Source organism: Eubalaena glacialis, chromosome 2 (genome assembly GCF_028564815.1).
Source record: "Eubalaena glacialis isolate mEubGla1 chromosome 2, mEubGla1.1.hap2.+ XY, whole genome shotgun sequence".
In the NCBI taxonomy this organism is placed as follows: Eukaryota; Metazoa; Chordata; class Mammalia; order Artiodactyla; family Balaenidae; genus Eubalaena; species Eubalaena glacialis.
The window spans coordinates 45,707,752-45,726,966 of record NC_083717.1 but is presented as its reverse complement, the minus strand read 5'-3'; positions in this window follow the sequence as shown (position 1 = coordinate 45,726,966).

Genomic DNA, 19,215 nt, shown 5'->3' with positions numbered 1-19,215 from the left:
CCACGTGCCTGGAGCCCGTGCTCCACAACAAGAGAAGCCACTGCAGTGAGAAGCCTGCGCACCACGACAAAGAGTAGCCCCTGCTCACTGCAACTAGAGGAAGCCCTTGCACATCAACGAAGACCCAACGCAGCCAAAAATAAATAAATAAATAAATTTATTTTAAAAAAAAGAAAAAAAATCCTCAACTTTGCCAACTTTGCTTAATCAGCTGGATTCTGTAGTTAACACTATCAAAAGTTCTTTTTTGACACACTTTTATAATTGTTGCCAGTTTCTGATACGCAGTGTTTGATTTGTTAGAGACAAAGTACAGGGGCTGATTTCTATGGGGGCTACACCTAGAATGTAGTTATTACTACCAGTGAGTTCTGTGACCTGGGACCATCTTTGGACCTTGCTGTCAATCTCCTTAGGTTTGGATGGAAGAGCTAACACTAGACTGGCTGAAAAAGTCACTTGCTTTAACATGTTATACGTTTCTACTCTTCCCCATGCTTGTTATTTCTGAAATCTGTACATTTACAAACACAGATAAAACTTTTCCATGAAACAAAAGCCTGAGGTGTCTGAAGTAAACCAGAAAAGGGATCTGAAACTATTTTATGCTAAATCCCTGCCACTGTGGGGCAGCTACAGTCATAGAGAGACCCCTTAGGAGTTCTAACACCCACTAACATTTGAAAGTAACTTTCGGAGCATCAGATCCTGGGGGTTCCTGCATGTTTCATAATCCCTTCAAAAGCAGTAGAAGTGGAATCTTACTTTCATTACTCTGTGCCTTGAATCTAAGAGATTTGCAGCAGTATGAATTTTGTGACTGTGAAATTATTCTCTTCTCCTAATAGGCTTTTGACTTGGCTGTGGCTGTGCTTTGTACTTGTAAGCAGAGATGCTCTTGGATTAGCTGGGTCATTTGGGAAAGAATGTCTGACAGATGTGCATTGTAGGATTCAGATATTGTTATTGTTGAAGACATACAATTTTTTTTTCATCTTCAGCAAGTTTGACAGTTGAATCCAAACACATTTTCATTGATTGCAGTATTTGTTATATTTCCATATACTTTAAGAGCCCCAACGATGACTGTTCCATAAAGAGTTTCTTTTTCCTTCAGTAAGCCCTCATAGGCCAAGGAGCTCCTATAGAGTTGGAATGATGTTGTGTGCTCAACTTCCTTTTTTCTTGCTCATTCTTAAAGAAAACTGCTAGAAGAGACAGCCAATAGATGTTTCCAAACTAAGAAAGAACTGTTTTTTTGTTTTTATTTTTGTTTTTAGTTTCTTAAGTGAAATATTCAATACTGCCTGAAGACCAAAATTCATTTGGCTTTGGAAATCAAGAAGAATATTTTTCTGCTGTTCTTCTTCTACCTAGGGATTATATTGATCTAGTACCATGTATAATTTTCCAGTTGCATGGGGTTATGATATGATTTATATAAATGGCATAAACATGTATTATGGAAATAGCACAAATGCCGAAGACAGCCGCTTACCAACTGTGGGATGTTTGGGTGGTAACTGACCTCTCTAAGACTCAACCTGTGCATCTGTGAACTTGGCCACTGCTGCCCTCTCAACATTCCTGTAGGAATGAAATGAAGGCATGTATGTGAATTTGTAGAGCAGTGCCTGGCAAATACAAATTAAATGATTATTTTGGCATTGAGAAACATCCTATTAACTACATTGTCTGAATCATGTTAACCATTTAAAATAATATTTTATAATCTAACTTAAAAATATTTGTAAGAGGGGGAGAAAAATTTGACAAAATATATTGCTCTGGACATTTTCTTCTTTATTCTGGGAACTATGCACTTTAATGACCAACTGATGAGTGAACTTGGTACAGGTCATTGGAAATGTCATTTTTCCCCCCGTCCTTGGTATTGTGTTAAGAAAAGTTTTAAACTGTTTTCTTCTTTTTTTAAAGTATCTTAAGGCAGGTAGTGTAAATTAACTCATTACTTTGTAAATGCTTATTTCCAATGTAATTATGGCTTACTACATTGACATTAAACATTGAAACGTAACTTCTAAATCCAGTAGCAAGGATAAGAGCCTCCTTCTATGGATGCCTCTGGGGGAATTACTACATACTAAATAGAAAGAAATCTTAGTTTAAGATTAAAAAAAATCAAGGTACACTCTTAAAGCTAATGTGAATCAGGTATTACCGGAATCAGTGACTCTTCAGTTATTCCACAACACAAGTGACATACTTTCATCTTTATAGACTTGGCAAATTTTAGACAAGCTAAGTTGAAACCTTTTTGGATAAACTTTTTCAGGTTTACAAAGTTTCAGCCAATTATAAAAGCTTAAAGGATTATGAGAGAACCACTCCCCTGAAAACATTTCTAGAATAAAGTCTGTCTGTCAAATGTCACTCGGTGATAATGTGTTTAATGTAGGCACAGAAATTTAAGAGGATGACTTGGACCCTCATCAGGTAAGGATCAAAGGTGCTATAGGGCTGGGTCTCAGGTGAGGCTGGAGTATAGCAAGGGCAGCCTTTATGGCATGTACTAAGCAAAGATTCCTTTTAGGAGAGCAAATATGAAAATAAATTCATTTTTAAGTTACCCTAGTCCCTGATAGAAATTGAGAACATAGGGCAGGGTGTGGCTAATGCCCAGTGGTGTGTTGTTAAACACTAAACAACTCGCTTTCTAAGTGGGTAATGGGGAGGATCTGACTTATAGTGCTTGCTAATTTCTGTAAATAATCCATGTGGCTGGGCTTCCCTGGTGGCGCAGTGGTTGAGAATCTGCCTGCCAATGCAGGGGACACGGGTTCGAGCCCTGGTCTGGGAAGATCCCACATGCCGCGGAGCAACTGGGCCCGTGAGCCACAACTACTGAGCCTGCGCGTCTGGAGCCTGTGCTCCTCAACAAGAGAGGCCACGACAGTGAGAGGCCCGCGCACCACGATGAAGAGTGGCCCCCACTTGCTGCAACTAGAGAAAGCCCTCGCACAGAAACAAAGACCCAACACAGCCAAAAATAAATAAATAAATAAATAAATAAAATAAATAAAAAATAAATAAATAAATAAATAAAAATAATCCACATGGCTGATTTCAAGCTACCAGCATGAAATTGCTGAACTCATAGATGGTTAGCGATAACAAGAATTGGCTCTTGCAAGCTGGTATCATTGGGTTCCAGCACAACATTGACTCTTTGAGTGATGCTGGCCCATCTATGCCTTACTTCCTTGTTTGCTTATCATAAAATGGAAACTCAGGGACATAGGAATAAATTTGGTTGAGGTAGATAGATCAGAAGTGGCACATTGTATAACCTGGCGGGGGGGTGCCATTCATGTCCTAGCCTATGTGAAGCGTGCTCCCTGGAGTGGTGCAGGAAAGAGCCTGCATGGCCATATGTGCATATGGTGGCCCTGCTACAGCTCCATCCACTTGACTTTAACCCCTCCCCCCCCAAACACACACCGAGCAACTCATGGAGCATTACATCATATCTACTGCTCTGTGCCTGGCAGCTATACCAGCCCACTCCCTTCCTCCAATCTAGACTTGACCTGCTTCTGTTTGGGCTCTGGTACTCCTAGTTCTCCTCATGGGCTGTGCGAGCAGGACCTGAAGGGGAATCAAGGTCATGGGGGCATCTGACAGCTGCGTTCAGAGGCTATGTGCAAAGGTGTTCTGGGACACAGCCTGGGAGGGAGGTTGGAGAAATCTCAGGATGCCTACAGCCCTGTCACCGGTCCAGGAACACTCAGGCACAGTGTCCATTATTTGGGGGAGGAAAAAGAATAAATCAGTGTTCTACATGCAGCTAAATTACCCTGAAAAGACCTCACCGCTCAGCTGGCTTCCCCAGCTGAGTCATGACTGCCTGAACAGCCAGGGGGCCTAATGAGCACTCTGTGGGTGGTTCTGCATGGGCAGTCACCCAGGGCTGATCCCCACTCTGTGGACGTGAGCTTTTAAATAAAAGAACAGCAAGCCCGGTTGATGGATGGTGTTATTTTGACCTTTCTTGAGGGAGAAACTCACTTTGGGAGGATAGGGAAGCAGACTTGCCACATGGTGCTCAGTGCTTGCAATCCCAGGAATGGTTCTGGAGGGCAGGACATCACGTGCCCAGTCATCTAGGATGCACCTAGGGGAGCACCATCTGGCGGATGGGGATTCGGGGGGCCTGGCAGCAAACAGGGCCAGGCACTGCCAAGGGCACAGATCTAAGGGTGGTCTGTGTCTGTGTGCACAATCCCGGCCAGCTCCTCCCCTCCTCCCTGACACACACACTTACACATGCTCAACACTTCTTCCAAGGAGGGGATGCCAAAAATAAACAAAAATGGAGGTGTTAGCACACAATGTCACAGCTACCATGATTTTCCCTGCCAAAATGCCCAATAAAGTGGTCCTTATAATTTTGCTATGAGGTTAGGGATCCTTGAAAGAGAATGTCAAGCTATAAAGGTTTGTAGAATATGGGCACCATACATATTATATAGAAGCTCTTGGTTGCAAGTAACATGAGACCGACTTCGAGGCAGCTTAGGAGAAAGAGCAAAGGCATAATGGGGGTGCCAGTGGTGGAAAGAGCTTATTGGAAGGTTGTGAAGCCATTTCACAGAAACCAAAAGCAGAGAGGCTGCCAGGGCTGTGGACTGGAGCCAGGACTGGAGCTTGGGGGAGCCTGCGTGGTACCAGGTTATGCTTCTCTAGTTATAGATGAGGCCTCTACACATACAGCCACAGAACAGAAAAGGGTGTCCTGAATTTTCCATGTTCCAGTCCAAGCACAAAAGAGATTTCTCTTTCCATCACCATCTACAAAATTCCCAAGGAAGAAATAGTTTCCTAGCTCAGGCCAGGTGCCACCCCGATAGGTCAATTGTGGGAAGGGAAAGGGGTCTGGGGAAAGATTCTGATTCACCTTGTTGAGGTCTCTGCAGCCTGAAAATGTGAGTTCTGTTTTGTTTTCGGCTGAAATACCTCTTCATCCATGAAAACACACACGAGAGTAGAAAGGCCAAGGGGTTTGAGTCAGGCAAATCTGGGTATAGACCTCGTTTTCCCTCTTATTAGTTGTTTGACTTTGGACAAATAATTGAACCGCTCTGAAATTCAATTCTGGCATTATCCCAACAAGAAATTCCTGTTCTATGGCACAGTGGTCCTCAGAGTGAGTTCTGGTAGCCTCAGCAACAGCCTCCTCTGAGAACCTGTTAGAAAGGCAAATTCTCAGACTCCACCCCAGACTGGCTGGGGGTAGGGGGGGTGGGGCTCACTGATCTGTGTTTTAACAAGACCTCCCTGAGGATGCATGCTGTGGTTTGGGAGCCTCTGCTTTAGGGCTCTGGGGGGAGCCTCTGAGAACCTTCAACAGTGGACCACAGAGTCCTGGATGAGGGCCCATTGGGCTTGCAACCCCCAGCTACCACCTTCTCCCACAACAGTCTGTATAAGCAGACCATGGGCAGGAAACCTCTGGAGTCCAAATTCTTTGTGTACTGGGGAGTCTAGTGTACTTTTCATGGGGAGCAGTGGGGTCTCTCCACCCCAAGTCCAGTGAGGAGTTAAGATTGGAGGTGTTTGAAAGAACAGGGAACTAAGTATCCCCTGGCCGGTGCTTGTTGAGCTACAGAAAATTGCAGGCCCACCCTGATGCTAGCAGGTTTGGAGGAAGTTCTCAGGAAAATGTCTCTGCCCTCGCAGAGCTTCTAGACCCTGAAGGAGGAGGGGAAGCAGAGGGAAATCGCAGACTGTATCTCCTCACCAAAGGAGAGGCAAACCAGACAGGCAAGGAGAGTGAGAGCCTGCAGCTTCAAACAGGACAAGATGAAACTTTACATACTGTGATGACACTGTGCCAGTAACTGGAGGTAAGTGGATGTGACCCATATGGCTTTGTGGCTTTAAAAGAATGGGGAAGAACAGAGTTGACAGCAGCTGCTGGAAAAAATAAATGAGGGTGTTTGAGATGCTGTCTGGAAAATACATAAACATCATGGATTCTTAATAAGTAGCTGCCACTTTTTGAGTGCGTATGTGAGCGAGACTCTTTCTAAAGCAACAACAGAAAGTGACATAAAATTTTCATGAACCTTTTGAAGAGGTTATTATAATTCCTACATTACAGAGAAGGAAACTAAGGCTCAGAGGAGGGGTGCTAAGTGGCCAAAAGCCACACATCAAAGTAGCAGAGCCCGGCAGAGTCAGGGCCTCCATGCACAACTCTGACACCAAAGCAATGCTGTAGCTACTGCTTCTTCGTGGGAACTATTTTAATAATATGCTATTCCCTAAATCGGGGAGAGTACTTGTTTCCTTCTGGGAAGCAATCCCTGAGCTTTGGAAATGGCAGTTCATCAGTCCACATGGATCCCCACACAGGGGTCCTGGCCAGAGAGCCTATGACACTCACAGATCTGCTATTTCAGAGCCAGAGGCTGCTTTGCTGAGCTGGCATTTACATGGCTCTGTTTTCCTACTCAAAGTTCAAGGCCAAGATGAAGTCCCAGGGTTAAGTTTTGCTCCTCAGGCAAAGCTCTAGACAGTGTCTAGGAAAGGGCTTTGTCAATGGAAAAGACACAGAGTCACTGGACTCCATTCAAAATGGCGGCCACCATGGGTCTCTTTGGGGTGTGGTGGATCTTCCAGCCCTGCAAGTAAAATCAGAGCCATTCATTGCCTTGGTCTCTCCCTCACACACACACCCATTTATGAGCATGAATCACGGATTTCCAAATAACAAGCATGAACTATTTTTTATTTTAACACCCACCGCAAAGCCTAGCTCCTTCTCAGCCTCCCAGCTGCCTGCCTATCAAGTGGATTCTGACTCTCCGAGGGGAGGGGCAGGGCTGGTGGAGCTATTCAGCCAGTCCCCAAGAGGTTCAACACTTGCAGCAATTTGTAGTGAAATTACCAGCTGAACTTGATTTAGATCCTGGCTGGAGCCTTCCCTGAAGGGTGTGGTGTGAAAGCCCAGCAGTTTGCTGTGAGTAAAAGTCTTACAGTGGATGCCTGGGCTGAGGATCAGGTTGGGGAAGACAGAAGGGGATGGAGGTTGTACCGGCAAGGCTGTCAGCCCCTAGATGCTGTGCTCGGGGGTCACGCTAGCGCTTTTTTCAGTCCCTAGAAATATAATGCTGTTCATTCCATAAAACTAGGATATGCACAGGCTCACTGGCTTGCAAAATAGTGCAAAAGCTTCTTGTTTAGGGTAGGGGACCATCTTACGGGTCAAATTTACACAAGGGGGTCAGCTTTCTCTCCCTAGGGGATGGAGGAATAGAATCTGCAGCTCAGTTGAGCTCTGGATCTTCCTCTAGATTTAAGTCACTCCTAAAATAGGAATTAACGCTCACACTTCATGCTTGTAATTGTGTAGTTACTGGAGATGAAATGCTATCTCAAGTACTATTGAAGCCAAATATGGCCTCTGTGCCCTGTCGACTAAAAAAATATATTCACAATCTAAAAATTGATAGTTATGTTTTATTCCATGGGAAATTTTAGGACTTCAAGCCTGGGAGGCAGCATCTCAAATAACTCTGAGAGAGCTGCTCTGAGGAGGTGAGGGGGGAGCCAGGATATATAGGAGTTTTGCAACAAAGGGCAGGTAGTCTGAACATCAAAAGATTATTGTTAATTAAAGAAATCCAGATATCCCAAGTTAAGGAATTTAGTGCTTTTCTATTTATGGGAAGAGGCAAGAGACTGGACTCACTGAAATCATTCCTTTGATATGCATCTCAGCTATCTGGGGCCACTATCCTGTGTTTTTATATCCTGAGTTTCCTCAAGGCTCACCGTAGGGAGTGGCTGCAGTCTGATGGCTGCTAGACGGCAGGTATTCTTTTCCTTCCTGAGTTCCCTCAAGGCTCACCAGCTCACCAAGGGCTGTGGCTGCAATTGCTGATGACTGTGACATCCTTTGTTTACTGATATGTCAGGCAATATTCCACTTATCAACCCCAACACGGAGTTAAATCTTGGAGACAGAGTTTTGGGTGAAGTAGAAAAGAATAGCTTTATTGCTTTGCCAGGCAAAGGGGGCCACAGTGGGCTAATGCCCTCAAAACTGTGTGTTCCAACCTGGAGGAGGTAGTGAGGAGTTTTATAGTAATGGTTCAGAGAGGGTGTGATCAGCTCGTGGACATTCTTCTGGTTGGTTGGTTGGCGGTGAGGTAGGTGGGAGTGAGCATTATCAACCTTCTGGTTCCAACCGGTCTGGGGTCTATGTGCTTGTGGTCAGCATACAGTTAACTTCTCCCACCTGGTGGGGGATTCAGTATCTGCAAAACAGCTCAAAGATATTGTTATGTGTATCCCTTGAGGGGGAACCAGGACCCTGCCCTAAGGCTGCACTATTGTTTCTTGCCTATTCCTCTCTTGTCTCTCCATTCCCTCCCTTCCCTAATTAGCAACCGTTTGAACCTGCCCCTTGGAACTCAGGGAAGGTCATGGAGGCTGAATGAAGCCTGTTTCCTGTAATAAAGAAATGGGGGACACAGAAAGGCTTTTGTGTCCAGGAGCCCCACGGGGTTCTGCTTGGTATCACTATCTCATTTAATATTTATAGCTAACCTAGGTCTGGTGCATGTAAGTCTCATGTGACAAAAGAGCAAAAAAGAAAAAAAAAATCAAGCATTTGGGCTAGCACAGTAATGGATGGCATTACAATCAGTGTTGAGGGCTTTGTCTAGTAGGTTTATCAGTATCCCCTAGAAAATATTTCATGGCAGATCTTTTAAGAATTTATGCTCAGGAAAAAAATCCACAAAAAAGCATCTTTCCTTCCTTGGGAGTCAGTCCCTGTGTCTGATTAAGTGGTCATGCAGCTCATCATGCTTCCCTTTTCCCCCAGGCTGCCAGGAAGACCAGAGCAACAATTAGTGGGCAGTTATTGTAATTAGCCCACATGCTTAGCATTGTTTCTTTCTCCTTTCTTTTAGTTGCTCTGTTTTCTCTATGTAACCTGTTTATATAGAGAGACCTCAGAGTCCTTGAGAACTGGAGGTCAGCTGTGAATAAAGGCATGACTATAATAAAAAACAAAGAAACAGAACCATGTAAGTGGCAGGGCCTGGACTGGGCAGATCTCCTGATTCCAAAAGCAGCACATTTTCCACATCACCACACTGCTCCTTCTGGCAGCTCTGGTGTGATTCTGCTAGAAGATGCCCCGGGAACTAGGCACGTTTTGGTTCCTGAGGGATGGGGTGGCAGAGGACGGGGGCCACCATGGTAGCACCGCTGTGCCTTCACCTGCCTGGACAGCAGGGAGCTCAAGCCTTATCAGAGCAGGATGTTCTGGCAGTTGCTGGCTACATGCCATTGATTTTCCCTCTCAAGAACAACCCAGCAGTCTTTCCCTGAGGGGGAAAATTTAATTACAAGAAATTAACAAACATTTGGAAAAAAAAGGTAGAGCAGTTATTCTTCAATTAGAGAAAAGCTGGCTTTAATCACCTTCCTGCCAGATGTCCTCTTGCGGGGCGGGCGCTTGTGCAAATGAATACTGGAGCGGGGAATTAGAAAAGGAGCTTAGGGTCTGGGTGTCTCTCCCACTTGTACTGGCTACCATGTTAAATCCCAGATTCAAGGCTTACTTAGTTATTTTCAGATCTCTAAATCTTCCTTCCGTAAATATGATGTTGCTTCAAGTCTGCTGGAGCCAGGGAGCTTCAGCAGAGCCGATTATTTGGTCTGTGGCCACCCTGGGCCAGAACAACAGGAGTGCTCAACTGTCTCCTGCTGGAAAATTCCATACTCCTCACACCCACCTCCTAGGAAAGAATCCTGTGTGTGTGTGTGTTTGAGAGTGTGTTTGCACATGTGTGTGAGTGAGCACGTGTGTGTGTGATGGTGTGTGTGAGTGCATGAGGGTGGGTGCATGTTCATATGTGTGTGCATGATGAGGAAATGTGTGTGTGAGTGTGTGGTGGATCCGTCAATGTGTGTGTGTGTGTGTGTGTGTGTGTGAGTGAGCATGTGATTGTGTTGATAAATGGAATATTTATAAATGGAATGGAATATTTATAAATGGAATGGAATATTTATAAATGGAATATTTCCTGCCATATCAATAAACAAAGGATGTCACAGTCACCAATGATTGCAGCCCTCCAACGTGAGCTGGTGAGCCCTGAGGAAACTCAGGGCTGAAAAGAATACCTGCCGTCTAGCAGCCATCAGACTGCAGCCACTCCCTGTGGTGAGCCCTGAGGAAACTCAGGATGTGAAAATTCAGGCCGCAGATAGCTGAGGCGCATATCAAAGGAATGATTTCATTGAGCCCAGACTCTTGCATCTTCCCATACATAGAAAAGCGCTAAATTCCTTAACTTGAGATACCTGATTTTCTTTAATTAACAATAATCTTTTGATGTTCCCAATTACCTGTCCTTTGTTGCAAAACTCCTATATATCCGGGCTCCTTCCCTTGCCCCCTCCGAGCAGCAGTTTCTCAGTTATCTGAAACACTGTCTCCCGGGCTGCAGTCCTCATTTTGCCCCAAATAAAACTTAACTCGCAACTCTCAGGTTGTGGATTCTTTTTAAGTCATCAGTATCTATGAGTGTGTGAGCTTGCATGTACATATGTGTTTGTGTATGTGTGCCTGTGAATTGCATGAGTGTGAATATGTGTGTGAGTCTGTACGAGTGTGTTTTTGAGTGAGTTTTTGAATGAGCATGGATGTGAGTGCGTGTGTCAGCATGTGTCTGTGTGTTTGCTGGAGTCCCTCCAGCTGCATTAGTGGGAGGCATGCAGGGAAGAGAGAGCACCGGAACAGCCAGAGTGCTTGACCTTGCCCTGCACTGACGGACAAGAAAGCGTGGTGCTAAAACAATTGACCTAGAAGGAGATGCCTTCCCATCTCCCTCACACACCCAAATGCCCTTAAATAAATAAGGGAAGGCAGACAGACACAGTTCCCTAGAAAATAAGATAATGACATAATCTTCCCAGTAAGCTTCCTACACTGGGCTCCACAGCTAGTCAGGCACATGGAATAGCCCACAGCCAGGTTCCTGATGAATTCTTGGCCGCCCCAGCTTGTTCTGAATTTCATGAATGGGATTCGGGAGCTGGAGTCATTTTAGGAAGCAGCAGGACCAATGACGTCATCTTAGCTGTTAAAGTCCATGAGAGGGATCTTGTTTCCCTTATATTCTGAGGACACAGAATGAATCCAGGGCAGAGCTGGGGCCAAGATCCAAGTTCTTGGTGTACATGCAGAATGTAACTTATCCTGGTTTCCTCAGAGATGCTGCCGTCTCACATCTTGTCCTGCCTTCATGCTAATCCCTTCCTTGCCAGCCCTTCATGTGCCATCTAGCTCATGGCTAGATTATTTACATGGTGTTATGATCGTTCTCCTTTTTTACCTCACTCTATCCATCACTGCCTTCATCAACCTTAAAATTGCCTTGAATGTGTTACTCCCTTGTTGAGAGATATTCAGTGGCTCCCTATTACCTAGATAATAAAATCCAAGATATTTAATTTGTATCCAAGATCCATGGTAGTCTAATTTCTACCTTCCTTATTTCCTATGTACCTTTTACTTGATCAAAACTGGTTTACTAATTGCATTAATAATGTACTCTATTCTCTCTTTCATTCAACAAATACATATTGAGTACTTTCCAAGTCCCAGTCAGTGTGCTAGACACTGTAATAATAACATATACTTAATAAGTACCTACCGTGTGCCAGGTACACTTCTAAATTCTGTAGATGAAACAATGTACAGGCTTCTGCATGTACAACTGCAGGGGGAGCCATGTACATAGAGGACAATAGATGGTGACTTTTGGGTTTTTGCAACACATCAGCCCTATGTGTAATCTTCACAACAACCTTAAAAGAGAAGTGGTTATATTTAACCTGCTTTACAGTTGAAGGAACTAAGCCACATCGATATTAAAAGGTAAATCCATTATAGAGTAAGTTTCAGTGCGGGCGTTGAAACCTGAGGCTTGGCTTCAGAAACCTTATGCCTGACCTCTATTCCACCATCCCTCCAAATATATATTATCTCATTAAATACTCACAACAATGCAATGAGGCAGTTGCATCATCATTATATGGGTAAAAAAATACAAGGCCAGAAAAGTTAAATGATTTGCCAGATATGTTTCTAGCCCAGATTTGAACCCAGGTTATGTCAGTATTCTAAAGCCAAGATAGAATTATTCTAATTGTAGTTAGTATTTATTCTGGCAAAAACACTAAGTTTGGATCCCAGAGGACATGGGCTAAGACCTTGCCATTGTCCAGCACTGGTGTTCCTTCTCTCTGCAACTTAGTGCCCTCATTATAAATATAATGGGCTTTGACTACACCAGCACTCTCAACCTTGGATGTGCCAGAGGAGGACTTGGGGAGTTTCAAAAAATATACCTATCTAGGATTAATGTTTTTCTATATTTCCCCAGGGATTTGAAGGTATAATCAGGGTTGAGGCTCTTAGATGTGCCATAATCACCACCTTGGGAGACTGAATCTGCTGCTTCTCTCACTTCAATGTCTTTTCATTCTTGCTCAAGTCAATGTGTGGCTTCTACTTGAAAGGCATTGTTCTTGGACACTACATTAGGCAGGATAGGCTAGGTTGTGCTGCAATAATAAATGACCCTGAAATTTATCCTAAGTTCTATTTATCACCCTGAAATTTATCTTACATATTATTTCTCACTCATTATAGCTTGGCTGAAGTTTTAGTTCATGTTGCTTTCATTCCTGGGCCCCAGCTGACATAACAGCACCTATCTGGAAAATCACCAACAGATGGAAAAGAAAAGATGACAAACCATGTGCATGGAAAAGTGGAGAAACTCTGAGGGTGATAACTACTGGTGATGACTAGAATAGTCAATGTTGTTTGGTAAGCAGTGAAACCACAGACTGGAATTCAGTTCATCCTGATCTCAGAGCTTGAAAATATTACCCCTACCTTCAACAAAAGCTGTTCCAAGCGTACAGCTGTTCCAAAGGAATCCTGTGGGATGCTGAGGGGCCCCAGCTTCTGTTATTTTGATTCAGTGGGACTAAGCAAAGGCCCAGAAATCTACATTTTATTTTTATTTTTTTTAATTAATTTTTATTGGAGTATAGTTGATTTACAATGTTGTGTTAGTTTCTGCTATACAGCAAAGTGAATCAGTTATACATATATGTATATCCACTCTTCTTTTAGATTTTATTCCCATATAGGTCATTACAGAATATTGAGTAGAGTTCCCTGTTGATTACAGTAGGTTCTTATTAGTTATCTATTTTGTATATAGTAGTGTGTATACGTCAATCCCAATCTCCTAATTTATCCCTCCCCCGCTTTCCCCGTTGGTCACCATAAGTTTGTTTTCTACATCTGTGACTCTATTTCTGTTTTGTAAATAGGTTCATTTGTACCATTTTTATTAGACTCCACTTATAACCAATATCATATGATATTTGTCTTTGTCTGACTTCACTCAGTATGACAATCTCTAGGTCCGTCCATGTTGATGCAAATGGCATGATTTCGTTCTTTTTTTATGGCTGCATATCAAGTGATCATTGTCTCTTAAGTGAGAGGGGGCATGGGATAGTGGAAGTTCTTGCGCTTTTAAAGCATATGATGGCTGCTAACAACAGAGCTGTGAAATGAGCCTGCCTGGGGTGAGAACCCTAGCTTTACTATGTAGTAGCCATAGCAACTTAGATAAATTACTTAGCCTTATGGGGTCCCATTTTTGTCACCCATAAAATGCAGATAATGGTAGGACAGTTCCAAGCATTACATGACAACACAGGTAAATATTAGCTGTTATATTCGAAGCCAGGCAGACTTGGATTAAGGATCTCCCTCTGCCGTGTGCTTGAAGTTAACCTCAGAAGTCTCAGATTCCTCGTCGATAAAATAAATGTAAAATTGTCTACCTCCTAGGGCATGACGTGGAGAGAGTACAAATGCTGATGTTTAGAAAATTCCCAGATCATTTCCTGGCACATAGGAAATGCTTCAGAAAGTTAGTTCAGGAGCCTGCATTGCTCACAAACTCAGGGCCTGTTGCCTCCTAGAACCTCAGATGCCCAATGTACCTAGACTGACTGCTAGAGAGAACGTGGTGGGGCACAGGGAAGGCGTGCAAAATTTTCACCTACCACACTGACTGTGGAGGTGCCAGGAAAATTTTGCACATGCTGTAATCAATACGAAGACTTTTCCCATGGGGGAGGGATAGATTGGGAGTTTGGGTTTGACATGTACACACTGCTATATTTAAAATAGATACTCAACAAGGACCTACTGTATAGCACAGGGAACTCTGCTTAACATTCTGTAATAACCTAATTGGGAAAAGAATTTGAAAAAGAATAGAGATATATATACGTATAACTGAATCACTTTGCTGGACACCTGAAACTAACACAACATTGTTAATCAACTATACTCCAATATAAAATTTTTTAAAAATCAGAAAACTGCTTACAACATCTTTCAGGAAAATGACCCTCCACTGTGCCTGTCATCCACTCACATTCTTAACAAGGTTGCAAGGGCATGGTGTATGTGTGACTCTCACCCCAGATCATGGTTTCTGGCTGAGTCTATTGACTGTGGCCGCAGAATCCTTCTTAACATGGCTCTTCATGACATAGCACTGATTAATTAGTATTTGCAAGCATGCTGAAACCCATTTGCTCTTTCTCCAAGAAGAGATCCCTGAGCTGAACTTAGGCTTCGATCCGTCACACACCTTGCCCTGAGATTCCCATCTTAGAGCCCTGACTCTGGGCTTTTGTTGGCTTCACCTTTGTCATGTCTATAGTGATTTTATTACATCACTGTTAACTTCAAATCAGCCAAAACAACTCAGCAGGTCCAAGTGAGCCAGAGGTATATTTTCCCCCTTTATCTTCTTCAAAACTTTGTCTAAGAACAGCAACAGGGGGCCAAAAAAAAAAAAAAAAAAAAAAAAACAAACAGAAACAAATCCCTAGGAAGCCCCGGAGCCTTCATCCCCATTTATTTTACTGCCTGGATGTAATTTGAGGAGATGCACTAAAAATGTCAAAAATGAACAGATTGGAATGAGTGTTTCAGTCCTCCAGGCATGAGACAAAGTCTCCAGGAAAGTGATCTTTAAAATATTTGGAATTGACCATGTTGTTTTAAACCCTCATAGCAATGGGTTCTTGTCCTCATCCTTGGATAGAAAACTGCCCACTGTACCTCTTTTCTGTTTCCACCCACACAGCAGAAACCCCATGGCAGAGGCATCTCTGTTGCCTGTGTGTGCCATTTCTGGGCTTGGTGCTTTCATGTCTTCAAGCCACTTTTCTGTCTGGTCAAGGCTGATTCGGAGGACCCAGTTCCTGACCACCGGGGATGCCCCATGCCAAGCCAGAAAATGTCTCCCTCTGCCCTTGACAAGGGAGTCTGAAAGTTTTGTAAGAAAAATATCCCAGCAACATTCCAGCTTTGTCAGCTCATGCTGCTGCCTCCTGTTGCCCTTGAAGTTTCAACTGGAACCAGGATTCCTTTTCACTTCCTGTTCTGAGCCATTGTCCGGTGCTCATTACCCACCAGCTGTGGCCCAGCTGTTACATTCCACATCAAAGGTGGCATCATGCACCTGGCGTGTGAGCTGATTTCCCTTCTGCCTCTTACCATGGTGCATTAAGCCTTCTGGGTCTTTATTTAAGCAGCTCTATAAATGTCAAATACCATTAACTGTCCAAGTGAGAGGTGGGAAAGCCAAAGGGCTTGGGAAGACTGAAGAATGGAATAAAACCTTAAAAATATTTTTTTCTTTTTTCGCCCACCCCTGTTCTTTCCTTTTCTGGCTGCCACTTTAATTTGGGTACCCAGACTAGCAATCAAAGCATTGCAATGACCATCCCCATAAATATGTAAGTTGACACAAATCTGAAACATTAACCAAGAAGAAAACCAAGATTATTATTATTATTATTGCTCACATTAGCAATGGTTTTGGCATATAAGATAGAAATGTAGGCAAATGTGGCTTATTATATTTAGAGAGCTTTCAGTCTAATAAGATGAAAAACGAAATCCTCAGTATACGTGGTGTCCATGTGACCACGAATAGTTCTGTTTTCTCTGAGGTGGCAAAGTATGCCAGTGCGTGGATATCCCATCTTGATCGACATCAGAGCTGTTTTTACAATAATCTTTTAACTCCTTGCTTTTAGTCTCACCCCTTCTGATACATCCTCTCACTTCCAAGTGAAATCCTTTAAATGAAAGTCATATTAGGTCATTTTCTTGTTATTTTTGTTAACATCCTTAGAGGAGATGGAAGAAAGAGCAAAGGCAACTCACTCAAGTGTAAGCAAAATCTTCCTGAATTCACTTTTCAATAGTTAAAAATTCCTTTAAAAAAAAAAAAGCTGTGTTAATTTATCTACAAATGGTAGATAATTCAATGGTAGATTGAATGACATGGACAGATAAAAAATATTTGTCTCAAGAGTAGAAAACTTTCAAGAATATATTGATATAATGACTCTTTCCTAAATAAGACTTTTGACTTTTGGAAAAGGTTTTGTGAGTGTGCATGCCTTCCACCAACTAATTTCATTCATTAATAGCTAATATGTCAAACTTAGAAGAATTTATTTATTTTCTTGGTGTTTTGCCTTCCTTGGAATGTAAATATTCAATAACCAAACCCAAGGGAGTATTAATAAATGAATACTGAAAGCTTTCAAAGCTTTCAAAGAGCAAGTGAAAGCTTTCAAAGTGCAAGATGTCACACGTGCACTGGGTTATTTATGTTATTTAGCTGAGTATTAAAACCCATTGGAGCTTTTCCCTTTAATTGATCTCAGCTAAAATCCTGGGGATATCTGGCTGGATTCCAAGCCCGCTGGATTAATTTTAGCAGGGCCAGGCTTTTCCCAAAGGGAATGCTTGCTGGTAAGCTAAGATTTATTTACCTCATATGAATTTCTAAACACATTTTCAAAATTGATTTCAATAAATGCCATACTTTTAGGTACTATCTAGGTATGATTTATAGTTAAACAAAGGCTTATACTACATAGACTTACTATATTGTATGAGTTTTCTATTGCTGATGTAACAAATTACCACAATTTTAGTGGCTTAAAAAAACAAGTAGGGGCTTCCCTGGTGGCGTAGTGGTTGGGAATCTGCCTGCCAATGCAGGCAACATGGGTTCGAGCCCTGGTCTGGGAAGATCCCACATGCAGCGGAGCAACTAAGCCCGTGCGCCACAACTACTGAGCCTGCGCTCTAGAGCTCGCGAGCCACAACTACTGAAGCCCCCATGCCTAGAGCCCGTGCTCCGCAACAAGAGAAGCCACGGCAATGAGAAGCCCACGCACCACAATGAAGAGTAACCCCTGCTCGCTGCAACTAAAGAAAGCCCGCGCGCAGCAACGAAGACCCAACGAAAAAAAAAAGTATGAATTTATTATCTTACAGTTCTGGAGGTCAGAAGTTCCAAATGGGTTTCACTGGGCTAAAATTAAGGTGTCAGCAGGATTGTGTTGCTTTTTGAGACTAGAGGAGAATTCCTTCCCTTGCCTTATCTGGCTTTAAGAAACTTTCTGCATTCCTTGGCTCCTGGCCTCATTCCTCCATCTTCAAAGCCAGCAATGTTGGGCAGAGTCCTTTTTCCTACTGCCATCTCTCTGGTTCTTACTTCTGATTCTTTCTTCCACTTTTAAGGACCCTTTTGATTATATTGGACTTACCTGGATAATCCAGGATAATCTCTCTATATTAAGGTCAGCTAATTAGGAATCTTATATCCATTTGCAACATTAAATCCTCTTTGTCATGTAAGGGAACATGTTCACAGGATCCAGCCATGTGGATAGCTTTCAGGGGCCAATATTCTTCCTACCATCCCTATTAGTAGGCATTGAGGTTTCAAGTCAACCAGTTGGGGAAAAACATCAATCCTTAGTGAAATTCAGCAAAGACTGAAGAATAGGTCTTGAAGTGGATTAAAACAGAATAAGTGTTTGGCATGCTCTGTGAAATCTCAGATCCCAGTGTGGGAGCTGTGCTGTTGACTGTTTGAGAACAAGCATCTACTCAGTACCAGACACTGTTGAATCTGTGTGTAATTTAAAAACAAATAGGAAAGTCCCTGCCTGCCCTCAGGGAGCTTGCCAATGGGAGGGAGGGACAAGCATGTCAACAACGTATAAAAGGCAAAAGATGCTGACTACTGTGGTCCAAAGCAAGGACTGCTTCATCCCGGTGATGGAATTTGAAAAGCTCCTCACAGTAAGGGCATGAATGGGGCTGAATATTTATCAATGAATGAATGAATAAAGACATGAATGGAGAAGCATTCATGTTGAGGGAATTATAAGAGCAAAAATTATTAGGCAGGAGAGGAGTCAGGTTTTGCGGGGTCTGAAAGTTATACAATCTTGGGGACCCTTCTTAAGAAGAATATAAAATCATGAATGCAAAATTAAGCCAAAAAGTAAATATTATTTAGGAAGAGAAAATGTTAGAAAAAACTGGGAAGCACCATAAGCATCACAAAATCTGGAATTATAATATAGTATTAATTACCCAACTAACAACTAAACTTCTCTAATACATTTTCCCTTTGTTTTTGGCTACATGTCTTTCATCACTACTTCATATGACAATGATTTTACTATATTATGTTTAAAAAATGAGGTATAATTGACATATAACATTATATCAATTTCAGGTGTACATCATGATGATTCGATATATGTATACATTGAGAATTGATCACCACAATAAGTCAGATGCTTTTTCTGCATTTATTGAGATGACCATAGGATTTTTATCCTTCATTTTGTTAATGAGGTATATCACACTGATTGATTTGCATATTTGAGCCATCCTTGCATTCTTGGAATAAATTCCACTTGGTCATGGTGTATGATCATTTTAATGTATTATTGAATTTGGGTTGCTAATATTTTGTTGAGGATTTTTACATCTAAGTTCATCAGGAATATTGTCTTGTAATTTTCTTTTCTTGTGGCATCCTTGTCTGTTTTGGGTATCAGGGTAATGCTGGCCTTGTAAAATGAGTTTAGAAGCATTCCCTCTTCCTCTGTTTTTTGCAAGAGTTTGAGAAGGGTTGATACTAATTCTTCTTTGAATGTTTGGTAGAATTCACTAGTGAAGACATCTGGTCCTGGACATTTATATTTTGGGAGGTTTTTGATTACTGATTCAGT